Here is an 8,968-nt window from a genome sequence, read left to right as displayed (position 1 = left end):
AATGTGTATTAAATAAGTAGAACACTTTGTTTCGATTAAATTTGGTATTGTATTAATTATTACAATAATTTTTCTTAATACAATATCTACATAAAAAATAGTATGTGTTAGCATGTATTGTAATATTTTGAAATTAGATTTTATAATGGTAAGGTCCGGGTTGAGGTTGAGGTCGAGGTCAGGGGTCATGGTCAAGGTCAGGGTCAGGGTCAGTGCCAGAGCCAGGGTTGGGCTCGGGGTCAAGGTCAAGGTGTCGAGGGTCGAGGTCGGGGTCTGGGGGTCGGTATAGTGGTCAAAACTGGGGGTTGGGGTTGGGGCCAGGGGTCGTGGGCTGGGATCGGGGGCTCGGGGTCGGGATATGTGTCAGAGTCGGGGTAGGGTTTTGCGTTGGGGTTGGGGTTGGCGATTGGGGTCAAGGTTCGCTTCCAGTACTGCTGTGGTCAGGTTGTGGTTGGGGTCCGGTGCGAGGGTTGGGGTCGCTATCGGGACTGGGTTCCGGGGTCGAGATTGGGGTAGTACCGTATATGATATCGTTTGAAAATATTTGTTTTTTTAGTTTTAATTAATACAATACAATTGCTTACCAACCATAATATAATTTAATGCAACATTTTAATACAAGTGAATATCAAACACAATGTTGTATAAAAAAAATACTATATAATATACTACAATAGGATGTACCAAATGTGACCCTAAGGATAGCTATCATTCCTTTTTTGCTCCCTCCTATATTTTAGATAAAGAGCTAATTGAGCTCTTCTGTTTGAGATTCTCTAAAGCTATTTCTCGAGCAAATATACTACTGTATTATTAATCGGAATATAATTGCAATGTGTAACAGTATTTAACATTAACGTTTGCTACCGGCCTCTTTTAATTATATAACAAAATTATAAACGAAAAAAAACATTAAAACAAAGAATTTCCTATCATACACATACTTTTTGTATATAAAGTTATATACATATATAATTATCCAAAATAAAATTTTAATTACAATCATAAAACCTAATTTGGCATTTCAGAGTAACTATCAATATTTATATATCTAATCACACTAATTAAATTTTTAGACAAAATAAGTGACATGTGATGTTTATAACCATGTGGTTATTTGAAAAAAAAACATATCATACCTCGTACGGTCCACGAACCGAAGTCTTATTTTCCAATCTTATAACTATTAATTTTTTTACAAATTGTTACAGCATATAAATGTGTGGATTAAATGAATATATGAGTTAATAAATTTAAAGAAATAACTGATTTGTATAGGGAAATTTTATGTTATATGCATGACATCGAATTTTTTTAATTTTTAACAGAAGTTACTATCTCAAATATATGACAATTTAAATTTTTTAGACAAAAATACCCATAACATTCAAACACTCATTTTCTCTCTCTCAGTACGAACTCTCTCTCTCTAACATCTTTCATTCTCTCTCTCATTCTAATATTGTAGATTTCTAAAAAATACAAAAAAAAAAAAATCATCTGAAATAGATATTTGAGTGAAAAAATATGAACCTTAAAAGTTTTCGTCAAATTTCAGTACAGAGTATCAAAATTGCATCGAAAACGCATCGTTTTGGCAAAAAATCAAGTTTTCATGATTGCATCACAAAAGCATCAAAACACCATTGATTTTGCATCGAGAAAGCATTAATTTTGCATCGAAAAAATATCGTTTTTGCCAAAAAAACAAGTTTTCATGATTGCATCACAAAGCATAGAAGTGGTGATCTCGTCTTCGATTTCGCATCGAAAAAACATCGTTTTGCCCAAAAATCAAGTTTTATGATTGCATCGCAAGAGCATCGAAATTGCATCGAAAAAGCATCATTTTGGCCAAAATCAAGTTTTCATGATTGCATCGCAAGAGCATCGAAACACCATCGATTTTGCATCGATGTTGTTTCGATGCTCTTGCGATGCTATCATGAAAACTTGATTTTTTTTTTGCCAAAACGATGCATTTTCGATAAAAAATCGATGGTGTTTCGATGCAATCATGAAACTTGACTTTTGGCCAAAATGATGCTTTTTCAATGCAAAATCGAGGAAATTTCGATGCAAAATCGATAGTGTTTCGATGCTCTTGCGATGCAATCATGAAAACTTGTTTTTTGGCCAAAATAATGTTTTTTCGATGCGAAATCGATGCAATTTTGATGCTCTTGCAATGCAATCATTAAGCTTGATTTTTGGCCAAAATGATGCATTTTCAAAGCAATTTCGATGCTTTCCACTGAAATTTGACAAAAACTTTGGATGTTCATATTTTTTCACTCAAATGTCTATTTCAGATGATTTTTTTTTAAATTTGGTATTTTTTCGAGAGCTAAAAGCTTAGAATGAGAGAGAGAGAGTGAAAAAAATGAGAGATGTTAGAGAGAGAAAGTTCAGACTAAGAGAGAAATGTTAGGGGCACTACTACAAAAAGGGTTTTTTAGGACTAGCATTGCGAGTCCTAAAATTTTTTTTAGGACTCGCGGGGCACGAGTCCTCTATTTGAGAGCCTTAAAAACTAAGGTTTTTTAGAACTCACTGCGAGTCCTAAAAAACTGTTTTTAGGACTCGCAACGCAAGTCCTAAAAAATCTGGTTTAGTGCCTTTAATTAAGTTTTTAGGAATCGCATTGTGACTCCTAAAAGAATGTTTTTAGGACTCGCAATGCGAGTTCTAAAAAATCTAGTTGAGTGCCTTTAATTAAGTTTTTAGGATTCGCAAAAAAATCTGGTTGAGTGCCTTTAATTAAGTTTTTAGGACTCGCTTTGCGAGTCCTAAAAAATCTGGTTGAGTGCCTTTAAGTAACTTTTTAGGACTCGCGACGCTAGTCCTAAAAAATCGGGTTGAGTGCCTTTAAGTAATTTTTTAGGACTTGCGGGTAATTTTTTAGGACTCGCTTTGCATGACCTTAAAAGTAATTTTTTACAAAAAAAATACAGCTACAATTTTAATTTTGATTTAAAAATATATATCCATTTGAGTGTCGAATATCTATCAAAAGAAATTTGAAAAGAAAATACTAAAAAAATGGCAAAAAATTTTTACGAAATAAATTTAAAATTTCTAAACATGTATTGTAATTAGCTAGCTATAACATCTGTAATGACCCAACTATTCTAGACTCTTGGACCATTAACGAAACTATACATACAAATTCTTACTAAAACTTACATTTGCGAAAATACCATAATTTTATTAGAAAACTTATAGAAATAAGAGTTACTTACATAAATACCAAGAAGGATATGGGATCCCATTGTTTGAAAAACAAAACATAACATGATTTATAAAATAAAGGGATTACATAGTAAGTGCGGAAAATACATATAAAGACCATAAACAAATGACTACATCCTCGAAATCGAACTCTCGACTCCTTGACTCCATTCATCATCGATACACATTCTCTAAGCGTCCACGAATCTTACCGCCTCTAAAGCTATTTTCCTGCACATAAAACAAAAAGGAATGAGCCTAATGCCCAGCAAGGAAAATCTAATACATAGTCATAAACATAAATTTCATAAAAAACATAAAGACATAACATAACACTTATTACATACACATACTATAATGGCCATTATTACTTGGGGTCCCATAGACTAAACAAGTCATATGCCCATAATCTATTTGGGGTCTTGTTAGTCATATGGGTCATATGCCCAAGGCTACAAACATACATATCATAACATAAGAAACATAAGATAACATATAGAACATATAACATATGCATTTCTATCCTATTTTCCTTACCAAAGTTACCGGGATATGTGGACAGTGCTGGGACTTTGGAACACTCCTAATAATCATTATGAAAAAGAGTGAGTCTAATGAAGAAAAAGAGATGAAAAGGAATGGGAAGACTAAACCATTGAGAAACATACTTACCAAAACTTATGTGCTCAATAACTTAGATTTCCTAACCAAAATAAAGATTAAGGTTAGAGGCTGAGTAGAAGACTATGAGAACTTAAAAGAACAAATACAGAATTGAACTAGAGTTTTGGGTTACCTTAAGGACTTGTAAGACCAATCTACACCACAAACCGAAATACTATAGAACCTTACTTCCCAAAGTGTTTGATAAGCTTATGAGGATCAAGCTTATGATTTCCCCAACCCAGGTGTTTACACTCTCACACTCACTTAGCACTTGCAGCCTCTGAACTTAGAGCAAAAGATGAATAATGGCTGGGTACTAGGTCCTATTTATAGAGTTTAGGAATGAAAGGATCTTGATTTTACTTGAATAAAAATAATAGCTTTTTAGGTGAAAATAATTTGAATAATCGTTCAGCAGAGGCTGAAGACTCGTTCAAAAAGATGCTGGACTTATCAAGAGGTTGAATGGATGAATGGAAAAAGAATTCAAAAACTTTCAAAACATACTGAAGGAGGCGATATATCGCCCCCTGTAGGCGATATATCGCCTGGGCCAGTATGCCTGAGGCAGTCGTGCATCGTCTCGTGTTTTCCGTATCTACGTGCTGCGATATATCGCCCCCTATAGCTGCGATATATCGGCACACGCTGATTAATTAAACACGAAATTACACATTTTTAGCTAAGTTTGAATGGAGTAAACATCCTTGACTAAGCCCTCAACGTATTCAAAGATGTTGACTGACCCTATAGCATTCAAACTTTACTCCTTATTAAATTTAATCCTCAAAATACTTAATCCTTAATCACCCATTCATAACATATGCTTAAAATCCTATTGGTCCTTATCCAAACCTTATAGTATAATAAATATTATTCTTAATATCAGTCATATAATCAAACCTTAGGTTAACATTAATATTCTTAAACTATATGTTAAACTTAGAAAATCTATAAGTACTACTATGAGTGTCCAAATAACTCCCGGTCTGAACCAAAAATCCACAGTTACAAAGATAATACTATACATACTATAATACTACTAAATAATTAGCTAAGTAAAGTTCTTGGACTCTACAATTCTCCCCTACTAAAAAGAATTTCGTCCTCGAAATTTACTTACCAAATAATTTCGGATACCGGCCTTGCATGTCCTCTTCCAACTCCCACGTTGCCTCTTGTTCAGAACTATTACTCCATAGGACTTTGACTATAGGAAAGCTCTTGGACCATAACTGCTTCATCCCTCTATCTAGGATGCTAACCGGTCGTTCCTCGTAACTCAAGTCTTTCTGGAGCGCTATCGTATCGTACTTGAGGACGTGAGATGGGTCTGACACATAATTACGTAGCATCGAGATGTGGAAGACGTTGTGACTATCGGCTAATGCTAGCGGTAGGGCTAGTCTATATGCAACTGGTCCCACTTTGTCCAATATCTCAAAAGGACCTATGAATCGGGGACTAAGCATGCCTTTCTTCCCGAACCGCTTGACACCTTTCATAGGAGATATCTTAAGGAAGACTTGATCTCCAACTTGGAACTCCACATCGCGTCGCTTGGTATCCGCATAGCTTTTCTGACGGCTTTCTCCTAACTCGTCCCAGTGCAACGGTGATTGACACCTTCTTCCATATAGCAACTCATAAGGTGCCATCCCGATTGTTGACTGGTAGCTGTTGTTGTACGAGAACTCGATCAGTGGTAAGTACTTGTTCCACGATCCTCCGAAATCAAGCATACACACGCGTAGCATATCCTCTAAGATCTGAATCGTACGCTCGGACTGCCCATCTGTTTGAGGATGGAAAGCTGTACTAAGACTTAACTTAGTACCCATGGCTTGTTGTAAGCTTCTCCAAAATCTTGACGTAAACACCGATCCTCTATCTGACACTATCGTCTTGGGGATTCCATGCAATCGTACAATCTCTTGGATGTAGATGTCTGCATATTGGTTTGCCGTGTATGAAGTCTTAACAGGCAGGAAATGAGCCGACTTGGTTAGTCTATCTATTACTATCCAAGCGGAATCATGCTGCTTATTCATCTTTGGCAGACCCGTCACGAAATCCATGGCTATATCATCCCACTTCCATTCTGGCACGTTAACTGGTTGTAATAAGCCTGCAGGGCGCTGATGTTCCGCTTTCACTTGCTGGCATACCAGACACTTAGATACATACTCTGCTATGTCCTTCTTCATCCCTGGCCACCAATAGATTGCCTTGATGTCATGAGTCATCTTAGTAGACCCTGGATGAACTGAGTACGGGGTGCTGTGCGCTTCTTCTAAAATCGTCTTCTTAATACTTTGATCATTTGGCACGCATACCCGATCCTTGTATCTCAATAAGCCTTGGCTAGATATTGAGAAATCTGTCGTCTTGCCTTCTCTAACTGCATCCATGTGTGCTACTAGTGTGTCGTCATGTCCCTGACCAATTCGTATATCCTCTAACAAATTCGATTGGATAGACAAATTAGCCAGCTTGCCTACAACCACTTCTATTCTGGCACTGATAAGCTCCTACTGTAGCGACTTTTCTATTCCGGATAAGGCTGCTAAATTCCCATAGCTTTTCCTACTAAGCGCATCGGCAACCACGTTCACCTTTCCTGGGTGGTATAGGATTTCGCAGTCGTAATCCTTTACTAACTCCAACCACCTGCGCTGCCTCATGTTGAGCTCCTTCTGAGTAAAGAAGTACTTTAAACTTTTGTGGTCCGTATAAATCTCGCACCGTTCTCCGTAAAGATAATGGCGCCAGATTTTTAACGCAAAGACCACCGCTGCCAACTCCATATCGTGAGTTGGATAGCGCTGTTCGTACTCCTTTAACTGTCGTGAGGCGTAGGCTATCACCTTGTCGTTTTGCATCAACACGCATCCCAATCCTAGTTTTGATGCATCGCAGTAGACAACGAACTTATCGTTGGGTGTCGGTACACTGATTACTGGTGTCGAGCAAAGCTTATCCTTAAGCAACTGGAAGCTTTCCTCACACTTATCATTCTAGTTAAACTTTTGTTGCTTCCGGGTCAGGTTGGTAAGCGGAGTGGCTATCTTAGAAAAGCCCTCTACAAATTTCCTATAATAACCTGCTAGCCCTAAGAAGCTTCTTACTTCAGATGCGTCCTAATAAACCCATAACAAATAATTAATAATGGAATAAGTAAATAAAAATTTAATAGTCTTAAAAGAATTACCTGTGTCGCTCCATTGAAGATGACTAGCGACTTGGGCCAACGTATCAAACTCCCAATAGCTTGTTTGACTGTATAAATCTCACTGTTAGGGATCGGGTTAACAAGTAGAGCATCAGGTTGGTCAGCAAACTCAATTGCACCGCGGTAGTTTTCTCTTATGTTTTCTCCATGTATGTCTGAGCTACTAGTAACTAGAATGTATCCCCTACCAACGATGTTGGTGATAGAGCCTAATGCAAATTTGCATTCAATCATTTTATCCTGCACATATTTAGATATGTATAAATATGTTATACAAGTTCACAAATTTAGATTTTAAAAAGATAAAGCTATACCTGATTTGAGCCAGGAGTGGGGATAAACACAGGTGCCTCTTCTGGTTGTGGGGGCGGGGGTGCTAGAGGTTGATGTTGCGATTTCGGTGATGCCTGATGAGATGGTGTCACCTGATCTATAGGTGATCCATAGTTTGGCACTGACGCATGAGAAGATCCTCCAAAGCCATTATGTTATCCTTTCATCTGTTCCATAAATTGTCGCATCATTTCCTCTTGTCTTTTTATCATTTCCTGTTGTTGTTTCATTATTTCTTCTTGTTGACGGTATTTTTCTTCCATCATTGCAAATCGAGCCTCAACTGAGGAAGCCTCAAATTCCTTTCCCTTTTTCTTACTGGATAGTGGGGCTTTCCAGAATTGGCTAGGCGTTACACCGAGCCCAATACCCCTCACTCGCCCTCTGCTCTCAGGGGTGCCTATGCCATAGTAAGCACATCCTTAGACCCATTAGGTTCAAATTTTCCTTTACTCATGAGCTTATTATAGTGCTCCTGCAAAAAAAATATAGAAATATAGTTATTCTCATTAAAAATAAGTAATCCAATCATATAAAATGTAGTACACTTACTATGTTGCGAGCTACGCTTGTTGCCTCGGTACCAACCGGCTCACCCTTTTTGTTAGAATGTCCCACCAACCACAACTGTAACCTGTCGATTTAAGACACCTCGAGTCCAAATTTTTTTTGTTGCAGCCTTTCCAGTGCCAACAAATACCCACCTCGTGACATATGATGGTTGTGTTTATTTTTTTTTTGACGATCTTGATGTATTTTTCTTATTTTCTTCCAATCATCAGTCATGTGTGAAACACAGAACTCATCCCATTCTGTTTTAGTGATCAAGTGTGAGTAAACTCTTGGCATATTGAACGTCTTGATGGTCGGATTTGCATCAAGTACATCATAGATGCATACCTTTGTCAGATGGGATTTGAATGATCTCCATCGTTTTGCCGCCCTTGACATAATTTTTCTTTTTGCTTTATGGTCTATGCCAAATGTAGCCTATAATTGAAAACAATACATATCGTTAGTCTACATTAAAAATACAAACAACATATATTATAGTGATAGAGAAAATACCTTAATGATTTCCCAAAAAATTTCTTTGTCTGATTTAGGGACTTTATCCCAGCTCGCGTGTGTGATTGAAGTACACCTCTTGATAGTTGATCCGATCATTGATCCCAATTTTGATCTCATTGTACCAATCACTTGTCCATATTCATTGAACTTGATCGGTACCTTAACACCTTCACTTTGCATCTTGGCTATGTCGGGCATGGTACATAGTCCCCTAACAGATCTCACATGCACCATAGCATTGTCATCATTCTCCTCCTGACCAACATTATTTTAAAGTCCAGGAAGTGGACAATCATCATCAAGTCCAGGAAGTGGACAATCATCATCAAAACCTCCTGGATCAGCCATGGAAATATTTGAAAAGGAAACGATTATAAGTAATGTTAATAGACAATCGTCAATATGATAGGAAAATTAAATATAAAATGAACAAAT

Source organism: Humulus lupulus, chromosome 3, assembly GCF_963169125.1.
Source record: "Humulus lupulus chromosome 3, drHumLupu1.1, whole genome shotgun sequence".
Lineage (NCBI taxonomy): Eukaryota > Viridiplantae > Streptophyta > Magnoliopsida > Rosales > Cannabaceae > Humulus > Humulus lupulus.
This window is presented reverse-complemented; position numbering follows the sequence as displayed.